The sequence below is a fragment of the Dipodomys merriami genome, unplaced genomic scaffold, assembly GCF_024711535.1.
Source record: "Dipodomys merriami isolate MVZ:Mamm:240054 unplaced genomic scaffold, mDipMer1.0.p SCAF_140, whole genome shotgun sequence".
Taxonomy (NCBI): Eukaryota; Metazoa; Chordata; class Mammalia; order Rodentia; family Heteromyidae; genus Dipodomys; species Dipodomys merriami.
The window spans coordinates 3,099,930-3,123,167 of NW_027202716.1; the positions used below are offsets into that span (position 1 = coordinate 3,099,930).

The following is a 23,238-nucleotide window of genomic DNA, read 5'->3' on the forward strand; positions in this document are numbered from 1 at the left end:
CCTTAAAATATTCTGTATTCTGTTTGTATAATGCCCATAATCTATTTTATTCTTTCCTAGATATAAGACTTTGAATTCTACATTGTTTTATAATATATAGGTTCATTAATAAATGTGTCCTTTCAGATTGCATTCCATACCAAAACAGTTTAAGATTCCTTTTTTACTAGGTCCTTATAGTATATTTCTTTGGAATAAAATGACAATGTTGTCTAATTTTAAAAGTTTTATAACGATTATGCTATGTAAAGGCCTTTCTAAGGTGAAGATTTAATACACTGATGTCAAACTAACTTTTATTTATATGGATTACATGTATTGTTACACTAGTAATTTTGTAATCAACTTTTTAATAATTGTTTTTCATTTCTTGCATCTGAAGAATGAAAAATCTGGAATAATTCACAGATTTTCATATCATCCTTTGCAATTGCCATGTTAATCTCTGTATTGGTGTAATTTGGGTTCATGTGCTGCTGAAGCATGTAATGTCCTCTAAATTTAGGTAGTTAATGATGCAATATTTATACAGGATTATATCCTTGGGTGCCTGTTTGTAACAAGGAAACCTTATTGTTTCTAACAATGCTACTGATCTTATTTCCCTAAAATTCTGTGTATAATGGAAAATAATTATATTGTTCAGTTGATAGCTCACATTTGTAATTTTTTTTGTCAATGACTATTTTAAATCTTTTTCATTTTAGTTTAATCATACTTTGAAGCATTTTTAGCTAGGTCCAAAGGGGATGGCTTTTTCAAATACATATTTATTCAACTGAGTTTGCTCTGTGTAGCTAACGGATTCAAAGTAAGCCTTGCTTAAGAGCTACTTCTAAACTTCTGCAGCTGAAATTTTCCCAAATGCGGTCTCATTGGCACAAATGTCTACCTGATTCTTTACCCTTCTTCCATGTAGGATCAGACCAAACAGAATATCTTACCATGATGGCGTAAATTGTCTTACTTGAACAAAATAAATCTTAGTTCCAAGGGATCATAGAAAAATGAATATTTCAGACAGAACTTTTCAGACTAGAAGGTTTTTTTTTAATCAAAATATAATGGTTTATTATACCTACCATTTCAAAAGTAGCTAAAGCCAAGAAGGTGAAAAAATTGTTCATATGCATGATTACCTAATGTCCTGGCCTGTCTACCTTCCAACCAGGCAGGAACTTGGACTACTGCCTTTCTATCACCAAATATTTTCATAGCTCTAGGAGAAGTCCATATGTTTCTCCTTGTTATTAGGCCTTAAATTGGTAATGTTTCCTCTTGCCTCCAATCTGTAAATCTACAAAAGGTAAAGGTTTAAATCTAACTCTATCAAACACTGAGGTAGAGATAATGGAAAAATACTTTAAAGCAGAGTTGCTTTGGATACCCTAACCAAAACAGAACAATACAAAACATGTGCCATTTTATTATATTATATATAGTTATATATTTTATATTTATATGTGCTGATTTTATATTTCACACAGTGAAACTTACTAGAATCAATTGATAATTTGACAAATAAATTGATATTTATTTATTCCAATAAATAGAATTGGAATGTAAATAATTAGGTTTAGAATATATATTAGAATATAAAAAGTATCAATGCAATGTCTTAGGTATAAACTTGTGATACCTTCTAAGTGTTCATGGTCTTCTGAATTCACATTGTTAAAAATCAATGTTGTTTTCCTCTAATCTATAAGAGATTTTACTCTGATGCTCTGTTTATTGTTTTAACTCACTGGTCCCAAACTGTTTTTCTCCATATTTCTGATGCATTCCTCCTACATATTATACTCCAATTTTGCTAATAGGATATCTAAAAGACATTATTCTTCTATAGACCCATGGGTCCTAATATCTTATGGCTGAGTTACCTGCATCATCAGATAACAGGGGCAATACTTCTCACCTAGGCCTACGCAACATGCCAGCAGACAGTAACTGAAAATCCATCTCAATTTCTCATTTATTATATTTCAGGGCTCCAATTCCTTGAGAAACAAGAATTAGCAGCAAGCAATTGTGTAATGTAAGGCAACTTAAAATGAAAGATGAAGTCACAAAATCGAGAGAAATTACTGTATTTCAACCTGAATTGACAGATGACCAGCCCATATAAGTGAACAAATCAGAAAGTGTCACAAGATTATTTTTAATACCCCTCCCCTAATGACTAATGTAATATTGCAGTCCAGCATAAGTGGGCCCAAAAAATAGTTCCTGGAAGGATAGATCCTTGATTGATCTACCATGGTCAGGAAAATGACTTAAAGGTTAAAGTTAATTCAGCAAAACATTAATTGAGAAGATCGTTTGTGCTTCAAAACACTGGTACTTTAGTACAACTTGGTTCTGTGGTATAAAAATGTTGTCATTCTCAAACCAACCTACATTTAATCTCCTGAAAGTGTATTCCTTTTCAAATAAACTTTTTGAAATCACACTTACCAAAATAACATTTGATAAGTAGATGACACTTAGTGACACTACAAGTTTTTCAAGTGTAGGGAGCAAGTTACAATAGAGTTGATTCATTTACCCAGCACTAATGTCAGACAGGTTCAACCATTCATTAAAGTCTAAAAGTAATACCACGCACCATTTGTGTTGCTCAGTAGGTGCCTTCCAGAAATTTGTTTAATAGATCAGCCTCCCATATTTCAACCTTAAACATTAGCTAATAAAGTAAATTTCATCACTTAATAACGGGCATTTTAAAAAGTCACAAATACTTGTCTTATCATATGCTGTTTTGTTTTCTCTCTGTCTAACACAGTAAGAAATATGTCTTTAAGTCTTGAATATGGGTACTCATCTGAGATGTGACAAAATCTATCTTCTATTTCTATCATATTCTTCTAAAGTAGTATATGTTACTTTTCTTCTTTTTCCAAAACTTATAGGTAGTAGAAAGTTTTATTCCATGTAATATAAAATAATCACACATCATTGTACAAAACCATTTATAAAAACTGGTAGTTAAGAATACATTCAAAGCCATTTTTAAACTTTCTTGTTGACTAAAGATTAATTTTCAAATGGATGAGAATATAATCATGTCTAGGTGTTTCAAGTCTCCAGTCTTGCAAATTGTTATTGCAGATGAATGAATTATGGAAATATAAGCTGACATCAGTTCAAGTATGTGCAGGACTGAAACTCCATGGAATGTATATAAACCTTTCAAATATTAACAGACAGTTTAACAGAATGACTATCAGGAAGTTGAAACCAGAGAGCCATAATAGTAAAGACATAGAATGAATGAAAAATGGAACAAGGGGCAAGTACAGCTAGAATACTCAATGTACACATTTGAGAAAGGAAGTGGTAAATCGGAAATAAATCTTGGAGAATGTGGTGGTTGAGAATGATAGAAGGTGTCACTGTGATCCAGGAGCAATGGATAATTAGGTGGACATATTTAATTGTAAGACACTTTCACAACCTTTGGAAATTCAGTTAAAAAAACACAAAAACACATAAAAATCACAACCAAACAGCAATCTGTAGGGAGTATGAATATGACCTCTCAAAAATTTTAAGCAGTTAATGGAGAGAAGTCTTAGTAAAAGCAAACAAAGATGTTCAAAGAGGGCAGTTTGGCGTAGAGGAGGATTCTGAACAGATTTAAATAGATTATCTAAGGTTATAAATCACATATATCTGCTGCAAATATTATCTTTCTTCTATGAGTTCTCTTTGTCTGAACTTGATACTCCAGTCCTGAGCCACAATTGATAGCTTGGAAAAATGGAATGGAAGAAACAAAATGAAGAACCCATTACTCCACTGTAGAGAAAACAATCCTTTATTTTTTCCTCTCATCCCTCTTCACTACATTTTATTCATACTTTTAGGTCAATTCATTTTGAATTACATTTTCCTTCTTTATTCTGGCAAAGTAATTGGTCAAATAATTCACTAAAAGTTATTTGCCATTTTTTTGATTATGCTGTTTAATTGACTAAGCGAGTCCATTAAACTTTCCTCTTGTATTTGGTTGCCATGAAACAACATCTATGTTAATGAGGACAAATCTAATGTAAAAATTGTCTCCAGAAAACCAGTCCAAGAAACTGTGATTACAAATACTTGGCTTACTTTTTTCTTTTTCCTTTACCTTGAAAGTCTTCTTGTGTCTAAATTGCCCAGAAAAATAGGTGCTCCATCACTTTTTGTTTCAATCAATTCTAACCTCAAGGATATATTTTGCTAACAAGATGCTTAGAGGAAACCAAAAAATACTCCATTTTTATCTTCTCACTTAAGACTCACCTTAGATAACATATCAGGAACAGTGAAGTTTTTCTTTGCAAAATTATTTCAATATATTATTTTTCTCTTGTTCTTGCATTTGCTCACCAAGATGTATGGAGAAGAATAGAGGTAAATCACCCATACCTTGGAAGACAGGTCTGTTACAAAAGGACAACGCTTCTGTGTCCTACTTCTATGTCCTCCTCTCAACTCTTTCCTGATTTCCAATTAAACACAGCTTCTTGGCTATTGAAGCCTCACCCACTGCTTCATCTTCATAGTTTCTCTTTTAAAACTCTTTTAAGGGTAGAGACCCAGCTATATACAACCAATCTGAAAAGGATCCCAAACCTCAAAATCTAAAGGAGTTTTATGACTCTTCAGGAGGATGATTGGGAGACCTAGGACCCCCCATGCCAATCGTTTGATCATCACATTCCTGCCGCATTTTGTCCCCTTTCCTATTGGCCAATATTCGTCGCTGTAACTGATCTGGATATGACCAGGTGTCAGGAATGGTAGTGGTTAGAGCCCCGTTCTTTTTTTGTCTAGGAGACAACTCCTCCGCTACTTGCACTCTCAGCAATCACTGGCAACCCAATGACTCATATCCTTTTGCAGGTTTGGTACGTGTTCCCCCATTTATTGTTCTGGCTACTAATGACTCTCAGTTTTCCCAGGTTCAATTGATTCATCCGCGCACTAAAAGAGCAGTAGGATTGATCCTTGCAATCGTGTCTGCAATCATCGCTACAGTGGCTTCAGCTACCACCGCCGCTGTATTGCTGTCCCAAAGCATGTCCACCGTGCAACAGATAAACCAGCTCATCCCTCAACTGTCATCCATAGAATTATAACATTTACAAGTTGCCAATCATCTTAAGGGAGGCCTCCTTGTGCTCCAACAACAAATTGACTTGCTCCAAGAACAGATTACGTTTCTTTGATTACAACAAGGAGGACTATGTAATGCTATGACTAATTCTGTCTGTCAGCTTACCACTCCCGCACCCAATTTCACTGAACTTAGTAACGACCTCAAAGGCCCTAAGTTCCTTAAGTACTTAAACTTCAACCAAATCCTGCTGCATGATGTTACCCACCTAAACCAGACCACCATTCAGCTTATTCCCGCTGTCTCCTTTTTAGAAGATGTGCTTAAAAAGTTACAATGGTTTTCGCCATCCTCTCTGGTCATCTGGGGAGGCCATGCACATGTAGGGCTTACTCTCCTAGGAATTATTAAATGCTTGCACTCCCGGCAAAAATGCCTCCAATGACGGTTCACCATAATGATGGTCCTTTTAAAAGAAAAGGCAAAATTTGTGGGTAGAGCCGGTCAGATCTGGTTGAGTCAGCTAGAGTAGCAGTTGAAGCACACTTCCTGCTCATAGAGACGTGACCCACAGGCACGTCTGCCTAGCTTTCCAGCCATGAGCTGTCCATGCTCCCTACATGCCCCCGGGGGACCAATCAGTGCCTGTCACCAAGCAGTGCCCATCATCAACTCCCCGCTAAGTAATTGGCTGGGAAGGACTCAGGAGGTTGGGAAAGCTGGAGCTATAAAATCCCAACCCTTGTGCAGAAATAAACCAGAACTGCTTAAACCTGTTCTCCCAACGTGTGTTCCTTGAGTGCGTCGTTCACACTTACCTCCTGCCAGAGATCTAGCCCTACAATGTAGCAATGGGGGAGGCCTTATAGTCCTTCACCTTCATTAGACTTGAAGCTAAAAATCTGTGATTAGTTGGAAATCAGGCAAGAGCTAAGAGGAGGACAGAGAAATAGGACATAGGAGCATTGTCCTTTTGTAAAAGACACTGTCATCCATGGTATGGGTGATTCAACTCTATTCTTCTCCATACATCTTGTTGAGCAAATGCAAGATGAAGAGAAAAAAATAATCTATTGAAATAATTTTGCAAAGAATAACTTCACTGTTCCTGATATGGTATCTAAGGAGAGTCTTAAGAGAGAAGATAAAAGTGCAGTATTCTTCGGTTTCCTCTAAGCATCTTGTTAGCAAAATATCTTTGAGGTTATAAGTGATTGATCCAAAAATTGGCAGAGTACTTATTTTTGAGGGCACTTTAGACAAAGAAGACTTTCAAGGTAAAAGAAAAAAGAAAAATGTATAGCTAAATATTTGTGATCACAGCTTCTTGGACTGGTATTTTGGAGACAAAGTTTTACATTAGAGATTGTCCTCATTAACATTGATGCTGGGTTTCCGTGGCAACCAAATGCAAGCGGGAAGTTTAATGGACTCGCTTGGACAAGAAAACAGCATGATAGAAAAAAATGGCTAATAATATTTAGTGAATTATTTTGACCAATTACTTTGCCAGAACAAAGAAGGAAATATTTAATTCAAATCACTTGACTTAAACTTATGAATAAAAGTAGTCAATAGAAATGAGAGAAAACGTAGACGACTGTTTCTTCTCCAATGGAGTAATGGGTTCTTGATCTTGTTTCTTCCATTCTATCTTCACAAGCTATCAAGTGTGGCTCAGGACTGGAATATCCTTTCAGACCAAGAGAACTCGCAGAGGAAAATATTTGCAGCAGATGTAGGTGATTTATAACCTTAAACAGTCTATTTAAATCTGTTAAAATTTCTCCTCTACACCAAATTGCTCACTTCAAACAGCTTTGTATGCTTTTCCCAAGATTGTCCTTCATTAACTATTTAAAATTTTGAGAGGTCATAATCGTACTCTATAGAGATTGCTGTTTGGTTGTGCTTTTTGTGTGTTTTTGTTTTTTGTTGTGTTTTTTCACTGAATTTCAAAATGTTGTGAAAGTGTGTTACAAAAATGTCCATCTAATTGTCCAATGTTCCGGGATCAGAGTCACTCCTTCTATCATTCTCAACCAACCCCTTCTACAAGATTTATTTCCGATTTACCACTTTCTTTCTCACATGTGTATATTAAGTATTCTAGCTGTACTTGCCCCTTGTTCCATTCTTCGTTCATTCTATGGCTTTATTATTATTCCTTTACTATTATTACTATTAATTTAATTTCCTGATACTCATTCTGTTAAACTGTCTGTTAGTACTTTGAAAGGTTTATATGCATTCCATGGAGTTTCAATTCTGCATATACTTGAACTGATGTCAGCTTATATTTCCATAATTCATTCATCTGAAGTAACAATTTGCAAGACTGGAGACATGAAGCACCTAGACATGATTTCATTGCTCTCCATTTGGAAGATTAATCTGTAGTCAACAAGAAAGTTTAAAAATGGCTTAGAATGTATTCCTAACTACCAGTTTTTATAAATGGCTTTGTACAGTGGTGTGTGATTATTTTATTTTACATGGGATAATATTTTCAACTACCTATAAATATTGGCAAAAGAAGAAATATAAAATTTACTACGGTAGAGGAATATGATAGAAATAGAAGACAGATTGTATGTTTGTCAAATCTCTGATGAGTACCCATATTCAAGACTTAAAGTCATATTTCTTACTATATTAGACATATAGGGAAAACATAAAACACCATATGATAAGGCAACTATTCATGACTTTTTAAAATGTACTTATGTGATGAAATTTACTTTATTAGCTAATGTTTTGGTTTGAAATATTGGAGGCTGAACTATTTAACAAATTTTTGAAGGCACCTACTGAAAAACACAAATGGTGGGGGGTACTATTCCTACACTTTAATGAATGGTTGAACCTGTTTGGCATTAGTGCTGGGTGAATAAATCAACTCTATTGAAACTTGCTCCCTACACTCGAAAGACTAGTAACCTCACTAAATATCATCACTTGTAAAGTGTTATTTTGGCAAATGTGATTTTTAAAAGTTTATTTGAAAAGGAATATACTTTCAGCAGATTAAATGTAGGTTATCATTTGTTTGAGAATGACAACATTTTTATACTACAAAGCCAAGTTTACTGAAGTACCAGTGTTTTGAAGCACTAAGGATATTCTCAATTAATGTTTTTTGAATTATATTTGACCTCTATGTCAAGTATTCCTAGCATTGGTAGACCAATTATGGATCTATCGTTCAGGAACTATTTTTTAGCCTGCTGATACTGGACTGAAATCATTCATTAACCATTAGGAGAAGGGTACTACAAATAATCTTGTGACATTTGTGGTCTTTTCCACTCATGTGGCATGGTCATCTGAAAATTGAAGGTTTGAATTACTGTACTTTAACATTTTGTGATTTCATCTTGCATTTTAAGTTGCCTTGCATTTCCCAATTGCTCACTGCTAATTCCTGCATTTCAAGGAATTGGGGCCCTGAAATATAAGAAATGAGAAATTGAGATGGGTCTTCAATTACTTTCTCTTGGCATGTTGCATGGGCATAGGTGGGAACTTTTGCCCTAGTTATCTGATGATGCGGATAACTGGGAGCTGGGATCCTAGGACCCATGGATCCTGTAGAAGAATAATACCTTTTAGACATCATATCAGCAAAATTTGAGTATAATCAGGAAGAATGCTTCAGAAATATGGAGAAAAACAATTTGGGACCAGCGAGTTAAAACAATAAACAGAGCAGCAGAGTAAAATCCCTTATAGATTAGAGGAAAACAACATTGTTTTTTTTTTTACCATGTGAATTCAGAAGACCAATAACATGTAGAAAGTATCACAAGTTTATACCGAAAACATTGCATTGATCCTTTTTATATTCTAATATATATTCTAATCCTGATTATTTATATTCCAATCTATTTATTGGAATAATATAAATTAATTTGTCAAATTATCAATTAATTCCAGTAAGATCCACTTTGTGAAATATAAAATCAACACATATAAATATAAAATATATAATTATCTATAAGAAAATGTTTTGCATTGTTCCGTTGTGGTTAGGGAATCAAAGGCAACTGTTTTAAAGTATTATTCCATTGCCTCTACCTCATTGTTTGGGAGAATTAGAACTAAAGCTTTACCATTCGGGGATGTACAGCTTGGAGGCAAGGGGAAACACTGTGGTTAAAACACTACCAATTTCAGGCCTAATAATGAGGAGAAACATATGGACTTCTCCTGGAGCTATGGAATATATTTGGTGATAGAAAATCAGTGGTGTAACTTCCTGCCTGGTTGGATGGTAGTCAGGCCAGGACATTAGGTAATCATGCATATGAACAATTTTTTCACCTTCTTGGCTTTAGCTACTTTTGGAATGGTAGGGTGTAATAAGCAGTTATATTTTGAAAAAAATACCTTTTAGTCCGAACAGTTCTGTCTGAACTGTTCGTCTCTATATAATCCCTTGTAACTAAGATTAGTTTTGCTCCAGTAAGACAATCTATGCTGTCAGGGTAAGACATTCTGGTTGGGCTGTTCCTATACGAAGCAAGGGTAAAAGGTCAAGGAGACATTTGTGCCAGCAAGACCTCATTTGGGAAATTTTAAGCTGCAGAAATTTAGAAGTAGCTCTTAAGCAAGGCTTACTTTGAATCCATTAGCTCCACAAAGCTAAATCAGTTAATAAATAAGTACTTGAAAATCCATCACCTTTGCACCTATCTATAACGGCTTCAAAGTATGATCAAATTTCAAATGAAAAAGACTTAAAATAGTCATTTACAAAAACTTGCAAATGTGAGCAATCGAACAAACAACATAAGTTTTTTCCACCATACACAGAATTTTACAGAAATAAGATGAATAGCAATTTTGGGAACAATAAGGTTTCCTTGTTACAAATAGGCAACCAAGGATATATACCTGTCTTAAGATTGCATCATTGATTACTTAAGTTTATAGGATACTACATGCTTCAGCAGCAGGTCTACCCGAATTACAATACAGAGATTTACATGCCTCTTGCACAAGGATGATATGAAAATTTGTGAAGTATTCCATATTTTTCATTCTTCAGATGCAAGAAATGAAAAACTGTTATTCAAAAGTTGATTACAAATATACAAGTGTAATAATATATGTAATTCATAGAAATAAAAGTTAGTTTGACATCAGTGTATTCAATCTTCACCATTTTAGAAAGGCCTTTACATAGCATAACCTTTATAAAACTTTTGAAATAAATAACATTGTCATTTTATCCGAAAGAAATAAAATTCTATAAGGACCTAGGAATTAAAAGAATCTTAAAATGTTTCTGTATGGAATGCAATCTGAAAGGACACATTTATTAATGAACGTATGTATTATAAAACAATGTCAAATTCAAAGTATTATATCTAGGAGCGAATGAAACAGATTATGGACATTATACAAACAGAATACTAAACATTTTAAAATATACTTTTTCAGACAAGCACCAGAAATATCTTTAGTTTCTGTACTACTCATTTCAACAGATAAATTAAAATATTTTTCTGATTTAAAAAATCACAAACTCTATAGAAATCATTATAGATGTATACAAACAACTAAAATATATTTTGACATCAAAGTCAGGCAATTCACTTGGAAGAATACCATGGAATACATGAATTTTTAAAGTAAGGTATTGCTGTTTCTTTGTATTGTGAAAATATTTTCTATGGTCACATAGGATGGACTGGCAATTTTGAAATTAAAGAAACTTAACTGATCCATTAGGACTTAGGAGAACAATTTGTACAGATTTCCACAACTTCAAAGAGGTAGTGATACATACTTATCCTTTTGGCAATATCAAATTCAGTTTCTTCCAAGTTGTGCTTCAGAACTAACTTGATATAATGGTTCAATAGAAGGAGATCCAGCGTATCATTGCTATATATATTCCCAGCAGCAAGATGCATGGGGGTCAAGAAGCCTTTAACTTGGCCATTGGTATCTGCATCATGATGAAATAAAGAAGCCACTCTGTTATTATTCCATGTATAAGTACTGTGCAGGGATGTCCAGCCATTCACAGTTATTGCATGAATATCTGCCTTGAGCCACCAATTCATGGACAATATCTAAGTGTCCACTGTAGGCTTCTCGATGAAGAGGGGTATACTCATCGTCATTCCTAGTAATCACATGAGTGACCTTTTTGGAAAGTAGTCTCTGCACTGTAGTAAGGCGATTATTTTCAGCAGAACAAAGAAGAATTTTCCTTGGATACTATTTCATTTTTTTTTGCAATTGATACCATTTCTCACTTTTTCATCTTGTTCCTCAACTTCATCAGAATTGCCTAACCAGAGACTTTGAGTGCCAGTGAGAATGAGCTGTCCATGTATTTCCCCAATAGTTCACATTGGATGAAATGGTCAGAAAAATCTGGTGAATTTGCTGCATCTGTTTTTTTCACTATTATTTATTTTCTCTTTTTTCATTTTTACTATTCTAAATTATTCTAACTGGAGAGTAGGGAATTGGTAGAGAGCAGAGGAAAGATTTTCCTCCATAATTAAAGGTACAGACTGAAAATGAGGACCAGTGTTGTCTTCTTTTGCAGCTTATTCTAAGAATGAGAAAACAGGAAATAATATCTTCTATGTAAATGAATTGGGATATGGCAGAGCAGAAAGTGAAATGATGCAACCAAAAATATAAAAGCAAAATAAATTATGATAATTATGGAGCAATCATATTACTTATAAGAACCATGAAAGGGAGAGAGGAAGAGAGAGAGAGATGTGCAATGATTTAGCTAGCCACAAAATCCATCCCTCTCATCAAATTATAGAGCAAATAAATTTATTTTTTAAAAGAGATGGAAATAGAATTTAAGATCAGATGTCTCCATTGTTTTTAATTATATTCTTATTATCTTAAATACTTGTACAAGGGAATTTTCATTCAACATATCAGTTTTTTAAAGTAAAATGGTTCTTTATATAACTTTTCCACACCCTTCCAAACCTCACCCCACTTTAATTTTTTCTAGTTTCATACTATCTGTATTGAATATTATACCTTCAGGCTCCTCCTCCATAACTCTCTTTATTCCTTCCTTTTGACTTCCACTCACATATTCCAAGTGATAGTTTCCTGGTATTCATTTTGTTGGAGTAAAGTTCAATTTTATAAGAAATTACACCTTTGAAATACTCCTCTGCAAATAGCATGCTTTGGTTAATATTTTTGTGTAAACTTGTATAAATTTCTAGCTTCCAAATATGGCTCTGACTTAGTTCCATTAATATATTTTTAGATCTATCCATTTCGTTGCAAATAATGTAAAAGTCTTCAAAATGGATGGGTTCAATCCAATTGTGTATATGTGCCACTCTTTCTCTAATCATCACTCTGCCAAAGGGCATCACTTTCACAATCATGTGAAAGTGATTTTACTGTTACGTTTTGGAATAATTCATCACTTCCTTTGTGGGAGCAATACTCTATCCAGTTTTCCATAATAAGAACATCCTTCCCTTCATCTTCATCACAATGTATTGCAAGTCCTCAAAAACACACTTACCCCTACACTTACCCCTACAGGTCTCAATAAGCTAAAACACCACTGTGCCCATATTCTTTCAAAACATTTTTTTCATAATTGTACATATAATTTAGTGAGAACCTTCTATGTACTTTCCTAATGTGGGAATAAGGGACATGACAGAGTAAACGTAAGAAATATGCAACTTAATTAGCTATTATCATATTTAAAATCATGTTCAGCTCTAATTCATAGCCTCACATAATATTATTTTAATCTTTATTTGATTACTTCATCTAACCCGTAAATTATATCAGGTGAGTTAAAAGCAAAGGCAAAAAGTGTGGTTTGATTTTGACACTCATGTGTGAGGATGCACAACATGGGCAAATAAATGGATTGGAATTAATAGCTCTTATCCATTTTGTTAACGTAGAGATGATTTTCCCAACCTGATTCTTGAATTCTTATTCCATTCAACAACAAGAAACATGTGATAATTTCCTTTGTTTTGCTCCTGATTAACTTTTTTTCCATTTTATTTTATAATGGATGATTTCATAAATGTACTGTAGATACGAAAATATACTAAATATTTCTATCCGTATGCATTGATATATACATACACACATATATTATGCAGGTTATATGATAATGTATAATTTCAGTTACTGTACAATTTACTAAATTATTAAAACTATCCACGGCTCATGCCTGGCATCCTGGTTACTCGGGAGGCTGAGATCTGACAAACATAGTTTGAAGCCATCCTGGCCAAGAATGTCCAGGAGCTTCTTATCACCAAACAATCAACAGAAAATCAGAATTGGAACTGTGGTTCAAATAGTAGAGTGGTAGCCTTGAGAGAAAAATCTCAGGGATATCATCCAGGTTCTTAGTTTAAGAAGTACAATCTACCCTAATAAAATCTATTTAATTTACACCTGTGTAATTAAAGTATTTCCATCACCCAAATGCACAACCATGCTCATTTGCAAGGTAACTCTGTTTTGTCTGAAGTACCATAAAATATTTTCACTTAAGGTGAAAGCATTGGAACGTGGGTTCATTCTATCTCTCTCATGCATTTTTCTACTCAAATATTCAAATCTTACAGTTATTCCAATTATTTAAAATAATAGCTTTTTACTTTAATACCCAAATATTAGAGTTTGAATTGAGTGTCTTGTGCCCCCTAAATGGGTGCTCTTACCACTTTGTCATGTCCCCAGGGCTAAATTATCCTGATTATTTTTCAGATCCTTGTGTATGACCTTGGGCTCAGTCCATGTTATGTTATTCTTCCTGGAATTTAGAATAACAGGTGCATGGCATTGTGTACTGATTTTTTTGTCCAGTCTGGGCTTTAACCTCTATCCTCTGAAGAGTAGACTCCCATGTAGTCAGGATTTTCATAAGTTTGTGATAGCTGATGTTTTTTTAAGTCTTTGAATTTCCTGCAAGTTCTTGACTACTGAATTAATTTGTTTTCTTGGGTTGTGTTGTTTCATTTGAATGTGTGTGTTGAGTTGTTCCTCATTTGTCCTTTTGTTTCTTTCAATCAAGTTCTTACCTAAAATGCTGAGAAACCAATTCTTCTTTTTCATGATAGTCAAGGTGAACATGATTTATTACAAAGCAATTTCAGTAATATTTAAACATCTTCATATCTATGGATGGTACATAAATGATAAGTGTTGTGACGGGTTTTTTTATTTTCACAGCAGTCTTTGCCATGCACAGACAGATCATCATAAAATCTATGAAGATAATAAAACTACAGATGCAAGCAAAGAGAAGAAAAACCTATTATTAATTGTTTGACAGAGGCTTGCGTTCTAGTGAAAGAAATACGTTGCTTGATGCAAGATTTCACAAAATTGTATTGCTAGGGGGAAGCTAAACAATCATCTAATTCTACAGAATTGAGGGAGAAGAATCAAACTCCTGAATCGTTTACATGTGGGTCAAATAAAAGCATGCTTCTAAAAAGAGTTTACTTTAGAGAAACATGATGAGTTCTATGTAAATAGGTGCTTAGCTGATTTTGTTAATTTGTAAACTAATACAGGGAAATAGGGTACAGCAAGGTAAAAAAAGAACTTCGCATTGAAATACTCGTGTGTGTGTGTGTGTGTGTGTGTGTGTGTGTGTGTGTGTGTGTGTGTGTGTGTGTACATGCACGTGTATACACGCATGCATATGTGCAAGTGCTCATTTATTTATTCATCGTCCCTAAGCTTCTGTGTCCAAGGATAGTGGCTTACCACTTGAGCCATTGTTCCACTTCTGGTTTTTTGGAGATAATCGCATGTATTTTCATGATTGGACTGGCTTTGAATAGTGGTCTTCATATCTCAGCCTCCAGAGTAGCTAGCTAATCTTACTCAGCCCCCAAGTAGCTAGTTAAAATTCGGCCTGTCGTCTATACTTCACTGCTTTTTTATTCTTGTCCTGAGGTGTTCACATGCCTAAGTCATATATATGTCTAAACTCTTAACTACTGAGGAGGCTTGAGAACAGAACCCAGGCCAAAAGTTTAGTGGACTTCCTTCTCAATCTATAGTTGGGTGCATTGGATCATTTCCACCATCCTTCACTATCTACAGGTTAAGATTGGAAGGGCTGCCGAATCCAGGCCAGCCAAGTTAGGAAGCAAGACAATTTGGTGTGCAACTCTTATGCCCTTGATAATGGGAAGGCTAAAATGTCAGATCAGATGCATGTTCTTTTGAAAGGGAACCCCTATCCTAAAATTAACCACTGATATGACACCACTCTACAAAATCAATCACCAAATTGAACACAATTTCCCACAACCAAAATAAGCATATACTTTAACATGCAAAAACTTAGTCCAATCTGCTCTTTGCTCTAATATCAGCTGCATCTAATTATCATATCATGTGACAGAATAGTTTCTTCATTAAACTGATTATATATTTTAAGAAACCTAGAAAATTCTTTCTCACATATTAAATTAAACGAATGGCAAATTGCCTCATTTCTTACCTATTTGACTACCACTATAAATTCATCTTACGATTATTATTAATAGTAATATATTCAGATTTATTAATTTACTTTGTAACAGTTTTTAAACTTTTGGCTTCTCTGCGGAATTTGAAGTATTTAGATAGTATCATCAAATTTTATTACTTGGGTACTTAGGGCAGTTTTTAAAAAAGTTTTAAACCAATGGTTTCTAGTAATTCTGTTTTTTTTTGGGGGGGGGAGGGTGTCGGATCGTGGGACCTGAATTCTGGGCCTGGGTACTGTTCCTCAAGGCTAGTTCAAGGCGAGCACTCGACCACTTGATCCACAGCGCCACTTCCAGTTTTTTTTTTCTGTTTATGTGATGCTGAGGAATTGAACCCAGGGCCTCAAACATGCAAAGCAAGAGTTCTACCACTGAGCCACCTTCCTAGCTCTCTATGAATTCTTAATTGGTATATTATTTAGTTTATTTTTAATTTCAATTTAATTTTATTGTAAAGGTAATTTACAGAGGGGATACAGCTACCTAAATAAAGTAATGAGTACATTTATTATGGAAGGAACATATTTATCGCTTCCATTGATTTTTTTGCACACTCAAACAAAAAAAACTACTGATGCTTTTCCTGTCGATATTGACCAATGGGTATTTTTCTTTCTTCATGCATTTTTTATTATAAAATTGATATACAGAGGGCTTACAGTTATTTAAGTCAACTAAAGAGTACACTTCATTATATTATCTAAATTTTGAACTTAATTATTTTCTTTTGTTTCTTTAGGGTAATTCTTTTTTCAGAGTTGTAGGATTAGTTAATTTAGTTTTGCATAATTTTAACACATGTAAATTATTCAGAGATATATTTTTGCTTTCAAAATAGTTAACATGTGAATATTTAAAAATTATTTTCTTAAATTTTATATGGTTGATGAATTTAAATAAATTTAATTTCTTAAAGTTCTAAACATATTTGTTCAGGTAATGAATACTGTATTTTCAAGAAGCACATACTTAATAAAAAAGGCTGTATTACATGGTCACTTTTTGGAAATATTTATACTTGAATTAAAAAAAAACTGAGCTGGGCATAGTGATTTGTAGTTTCCATTTTCTAACTATGGTGGGAAGTGTAAATAGGGTTTGCAACTCGGGAGAGACTGGGAAAATATGAGACCTTATCATAAAATTTCCAGAGTGAAATGATTAGAGATATAGCCATGCCTAGCAAGATATAGAGCACCTGCTTATCATATACTAAATCTTGAGTTAAAACACCAGTAACATCAATCTTTTATCAAAATAAAGTATACATGTTTCAAAATGTTTATTATTTAAAACTTGTTTGCAAATTTCTCATGTCTTTTATTTCTTATTTTTCAATTTACTTAATCTATAAGAATCCAAGTATCTTGTGACTGTATTATTTCTACTAAACTTTTAAATAGTATGAGCACTATTATGATTTCATATATTAAAATACTTTTACTGTTTGTGATAATTTCCTCTGTTTAATATGATAATAACAGTATTCCAAATATGTGTATGTGCTATGTGTGTGTGTGTTTATGTGGGTTTTGTGTGTGTGTGCTTTGTGTGTACTTTGTAATGCTTGGGAGATCACAAAATTGCTTCACATATGTTAGGCCAAAGTTTTATCACTGAACTATACTGTCTAGTTATAATACAATTTGTGTTTTAAGTTATGACTTTTTAAAATTTTCATTCCTAGTATGCTTTTCAAAATTATATATGATAAAATGTGATCCATCTTCTATCCACATTAGCAACTGTTAGTTTTATTCTTTCTCTTATTTCTTTGGAAATGAATTATATTCCTATTACAACTTTTTTACATTGTAACAGCTCTATACAATGCTTTGTTTTCTATTTTATTTTTTCCATGTTATCTGACTTTTAGTCCAAACTATCAGGTGGATTAAAAAGAAACTTGATTCAGAACACTTTATTTTTCTCCTTCTCTTCTCTGAAGTCTTTCTGTTTTTTGAAACAATACCAATGACATACAATTCCTATGTGATCCACCATTCTTCCCCATCTCTCTCTCTTCTGCAGTACAGCTCAAGTCGTTATCATTCAGCTTTATTATGCTATAATGTTATCTAAAGCTTAACTCATTCTTAAATTAATTTTAGTTGCTTTGAGCAATATCTAAAGACATTTATCTATATATAATATCAGGGGTTTGTGTTTCCACAATGTGTGAAATATGAGTGACTATCAAACATCCAGATATCTCTGGAGAATATTGGTCCACCTGCTCAATAATACCGTATGTAAATTCAAGGAATTCATAACAATCTTGTAAAATGGTGTAGCTTGAACCTTCATACAAGCTTTGAATCGTATTACCATGTTTAGTGAAGACAACCTAGTTGTATTATAAGAACAGACGCATAGAAGAAGGTAACAGATTTTTCAAAAATAAATTCTTACTTTTATGTTCCACAGATCATGAAAAGGATGCTATGAGAGTTTATGAAATAAAAACAGAATCTTAAATGGTTGTATTGGCACTATTGCCTCTCTAGTTTTAAAGAATGATCTTAGAATATTACCTCAATCCTTTGTTTGTGTGTATGTATGTCGGTCATGGGGTTTGAACTCTGGGCTTGGGAGTTGTCCATGTGCTCTTCAGCTCACGGTGAGTACTCTACCGCTTGAGCAACAGCAAAACTGCCAGTTTTCTAGTGGTTTATTGGAGATAAGAGTCTCATGGACTTTCCTGCCCAGGATAGCTTTAAACCACCATCCTCAGATCTCAGCCTCCTCAGTAGCTAGGATTACAGGCGTGAGCCACCGGCACCTGGCCTACCTGAAACCTTATAAAGAATGATTATCAAACTAAATGTGAGATGTAAAAACCTGTAAAACATAAATGTAAATATTCATGACATCGGATTAGTAAAGGTTTCTAAAAATTTGACATGGAAAACATTATTAGCTAAAGAGAAGCAAGAACTGGATTATATCAAGTGATAACCTTTCATAATTCAAAGGACACTATAACAGAAACGAAACCATATCCAACAGATAGAGGGCATATATTTGTTAATGCTACAATGTTAATGCTACAATGATTCTGAAACTTAAGTGTTTTTTGGGAGGGGTCCGGTTGTGGGCCCTGAACTCTGGGCCTGTGCCCTGTCCTTCAGCTCTTCAGCTCAAGGCTAGCGCTCTACCACTTGAGCCACAGAGCAACTTCCGGCTTTTTTTTTTTTGCTTATGTGATGCAAAGGAATCGAACCCAGGGCCTCAGGCATGCAAGGCATCGCTCTACCACTGAGCCACCTTCCCAGCCCCTGAAACTTAAGTATTTTTATATCTTCTAATTCTATATAAATTTTTTCCTGAATAGTATATTTCGTTAAATAACATATGCAAATTAATAGTCAATAGGAGGAGCATATGAAATAAGCTCCTTTTTAGTATCTAAGAAATAATAAAAACTCACTAATAAGTCCATAATATAAAAAGAGGACACAAAATATAGTAATGCATTTGTGGAGAAATTGATATACTTCTGATAGTGATCGATTTGTATAATACTACAATCATTTTTGCAAATAAGATTTCAAGTCTTCAAAAGGTGAAAGAGAATTTTATAGGATCCAGGCATTACACTTCTATGAATGTATTAAACAGAAGTAAAAAAACTTTTTTGGATAAAGAATGTAGTTAATTGACAGTGAACTTGAATAGTATGTGTGAGACCCTGGAAATGATCCGCTAAAAACAAATTTTGAAAAGACACACTATAGAGGATGTATGCTAGGCAAATTCCTGTAACTGAATTTTATATCTATTTTTAATGTCTGTTCTAAAATTTACAGCATTTATATTTGAAGGAATGCAAGTTTGTGAAAATCGGGCTTTGAAAACCTATGAAGGCACAATTCACTTCCAAAGCACTAAAATGTATACAATTAAAGGAGATAATATATTGTAAGTGAATTGCATGTTAGGAAAAAAAACTATTGTTAAAACTTCTTCACACAAAATGCAGAATAGCTAAAAAGATGTTTTGGTGTTGGCTAAAAACTCTTTGTAAACTACTGCATTTAAAACAAAGATGTGATTTCTGTTTATTTTGAGGGTATTTTGGCCTTTGGATTTATACAGAGATAACTCAATCCAAAAGTATATGTGATAACTGGAATACCTAGGAATTATGCATCAATTCTAAGTAATTTTTTTATTATTTTTTATTGTGAAAATACTGTACAGATGGGTTACAATTACCTGGGCAAGATAATGAGTACATTTCTTATCAAGCATTGTAGCCTCCCCCTTTGTTTCCCCTTCCTCTCCCTTCCCATCCTCCCCCTGTCCCCCACTCAATCCTCCCTGTTCCCCCCCAAAGTTGTAAAGTTCATTTTTCGACATAACGACTTTTACATCTCATTGTTGAAATGAGTCCACCTGTATCCCTATTGTTTTCCCATGGTTTCCCTTATTTGCAATATCTAGTATATGTCTGAGTCAAGCAGAAAAGGCCAGATAAAGTGATGTTAGGGAAATGAACCCTAAGGTAGGTATTCAAATGTTTTCTTTTCTTTCGTGCGATTGTTTCTAACACATTTATGATTATTTCTTTGTTGCTTTGTATGTCCCTCCCCCACAGTATAACTCCTGCTTTCACTGTATTTGATGTCGGTATAATTGTGGAGGGGAAGGGGTAAAACTTCTAAGTAATTGAGAAACTTTTCTGGAAGATACTTTTAGCAAATGACAAAAGACACAAATTTATGCATCTGCATTTTATCAAAGTCATATGTTACATGCTCAATCCAATTGCTTATCTCTAGTTTTCTAGGAAAAACGTATTCTCAAGATAAGAAACAAAAGCAGTGAAAATAACAAAATACACAATCATCTTGATTTATTTGTGAAAGTAACAAATGAAATAAAATAATTCCACTGAAGGGAATCCAATATTAGTGTATGTGAAGATCTTCCTAAATGTCAATTTCCATTACATTTTTGGAATTTTAATTTCTACTAACATAGGAAAACTAGAACAAGAAAACAAATATAGACTTAGAGTGAACCAGCCTTGAAATCATTTTCTTAATTGTTTTGAAATTACAAAAGAATTGATACTCCTTTGCTTTGGAAATCATTTAAAAATATTTATCACTTATGATAATTCAAATACCAAGCAAGAGTAATTTTATATAATCATTATAAATATCATTTTATTACTATTGTAAATTAGAATAAAAAAATCAGTCCCAATATATGACGTACCTATCATTATTCTTAACTTCTAATCATTACCTAAATATCTTAAACAATCTAAATAATCATGTCTTTAACATGGACGTAAATGTTCTATACTTTTTTTACTTAACATTTTCCAGGGGTATGTATTCATGTTTCTAAGAAATGTTCACAGCAGTTAAAAGATACTTTTGTGAAATTAATGTGCTACATTTTTTGTTGTGGGTGTTGTTTTTAGTGGTTAATTGGAGATAAGAATCTAACAAGTACTTTTCTGTCTGGGCTAGTTTCGGAAACAATTCTAAGATCTCAGCACCCAGACTAGCTCTTATTATAAGGGTGAGTTACCGGCACTTGATTTCATGAAGTTTTTTTTAAATTTTAATTATATTTTAAGATACTTGTTTCACTATAATGTATATCATTCTAACATAAATTTAGATATATGTATATATTTCTGAGGACAAATATTCTCTAAAAATATACTATTCTACACATAACATTTATATATAGAGAGAGAAGACAGATATATATATATAGAGAGAAGACAGACTCGCTCTAAAAATTTTATGCTACTATTTTTGACCTTTTTCATTTCAAAGATATACAGTCAATTTTTCTAAAAATTTCCCAGAATAAAATAACTAATATTTCAATAGAAAGTAGAGTTTATTACTTTCAAGGGAATTTTAGATATACACATGATATTATAGTAACATTTACAGTATATTACTTGAAAAGGTTCTGCCCAAACTCTTAAATATTTGATTGTAGTTAGGGGAAGAGAGGAAGTTAATTCATACTGATTAGGAAATTGCAATGCTTCAAAAAATCTATTCCATAATTTGTTATAAGCACATAGTCAAACTACCTGATATGGTTTAGGTTTTTTGTTTATTTGTTCAAAATTTCAATATGAATTCATGCACAGTGGTAACATTAAAATTATTAATCAAAAGACAAATAATAAAATCATAGACACATATCCGATGTTCAATAATTAGCACTTATGTTGCTAATAATAATTTTGATGGGTAGGATGATGACCACAGTGTAGCCTGATAATGACGATGTTGTGATTGAAAAGGAAAAAAAAATACGTAGATATCTTTGAAGCTGGATTTCCCACATTGAATGCATAGTTATAAACAGCGTTGGATTACATACAATAAGAATAAGAGGAGGAGGGCTGGGAAGGTGGCTCAGTGGCAGAGTACTGGCCTTGTCTACATGAGGCTCTGGGTTTGATTCCTCAGCACCACATAAGCAGAAAAAGCGGGAAGTGGCACTGTTGCTCAAGTGGTAGAGTGCATTGAGTGAAGAGCTGAGGGACAGTGCCAGGCCAAGAGTCCAGGCCCCATGACGAACCAAACAAAACAAAACAAAACAAAACAGAATAACAAAAGGAGAGTTTGAATATCAAGAATTACAATCACATAAACAGGTACAGGCAGTAAAAACCCTAATGTTATTCCAGCAGTCTTTCTAATGTATATACACTCACTGTTCTTGGTGGTATTATTTTCTTATAAATAAAATCGTTTATTTCCACATTTTGATGGACTAAGATGTAGGTTTCAACTTAGTGTGATTAGTTCAAATAACATTCTCATATAGATACCATTCAATAAATAATGTTTACAAATGATATATTAAGAGTATGTTCTTCATTACAGCTGTAAATACATGACACAATTTACATAATACTACTTACATATCTGCAGTTACCATAAAAGGACACAAGCTGCAGTGCCAGGAGTTAAAATTTATTTTTATTTCTGCATGAAACTATTTCTGACTTTATACCAACAAACTGAATTTGACACTTTCCTTATTTGTAAGCTAAGGTAGAAAATGTATTGACTGTTTACTTTCTTTTTCCTTGCTCTAGAAGTCAACAAATATATTCTTCAATATTTCTGGCAGATTACATCCATTAAATGTAAGACCAACATTCAATGTTGTGAGTAATTAATGGTACTAGAATTTTTGTCTGAGTTCTTAACTCTGTGTGCTTACAAGGAGACTCATTGGGTGATGGAGAGGACCAATATGAAAAGACTGGGGAGAAATGCATACTTAGTAAACAGTTGGTTTAGGACTGAGTGACTGGTGATGAGTATTTGCAATAGGCTGGTGTGTCAGGGTCATAAAAAGAAGTACATAGAAATTACATTAGTGACAGAAACTGAGAAAATCTTGATCATTCATCTTATCTAATGGATGGAGGTGGGGTAAGAGGAAATCTAAAGTTTTTCCACATCTCTGTCTCCTAACTGTGTTAGTTACATTCTTGGTGATAAGGATGGATTTAGATGGATTTATCTTGGTGATAAAGATGGATTTAAAGGAAAAAACTCTCTGATAGTTCGAAGATTTATGTTAAACAGATGCAAAGAT

At 33.5% G+C, this 23,238-nt stretch overlaps 2 pseudogenes; one reads left to right on the plus strand and one right to left on the minus strand.

The window, feature by feature from the left end:
• Positions 1-386: 386 nt before the first annotated feature.
• On the minus strand, positions 387-485 carry LOC138826268 (U6 spliceosomal RNA; annotated as a pseudogene).
• A 9,562-nt stretch (positions 486-10,047) lies between these two features.
• LOC138826267 (U6 spliceosomal RNA) lies at positions 10,048-10,144 on the plus strand (annotated as a pseudogene).
• Positions 10,145-23,238: the final 13,094 nt, after the last annotated feature.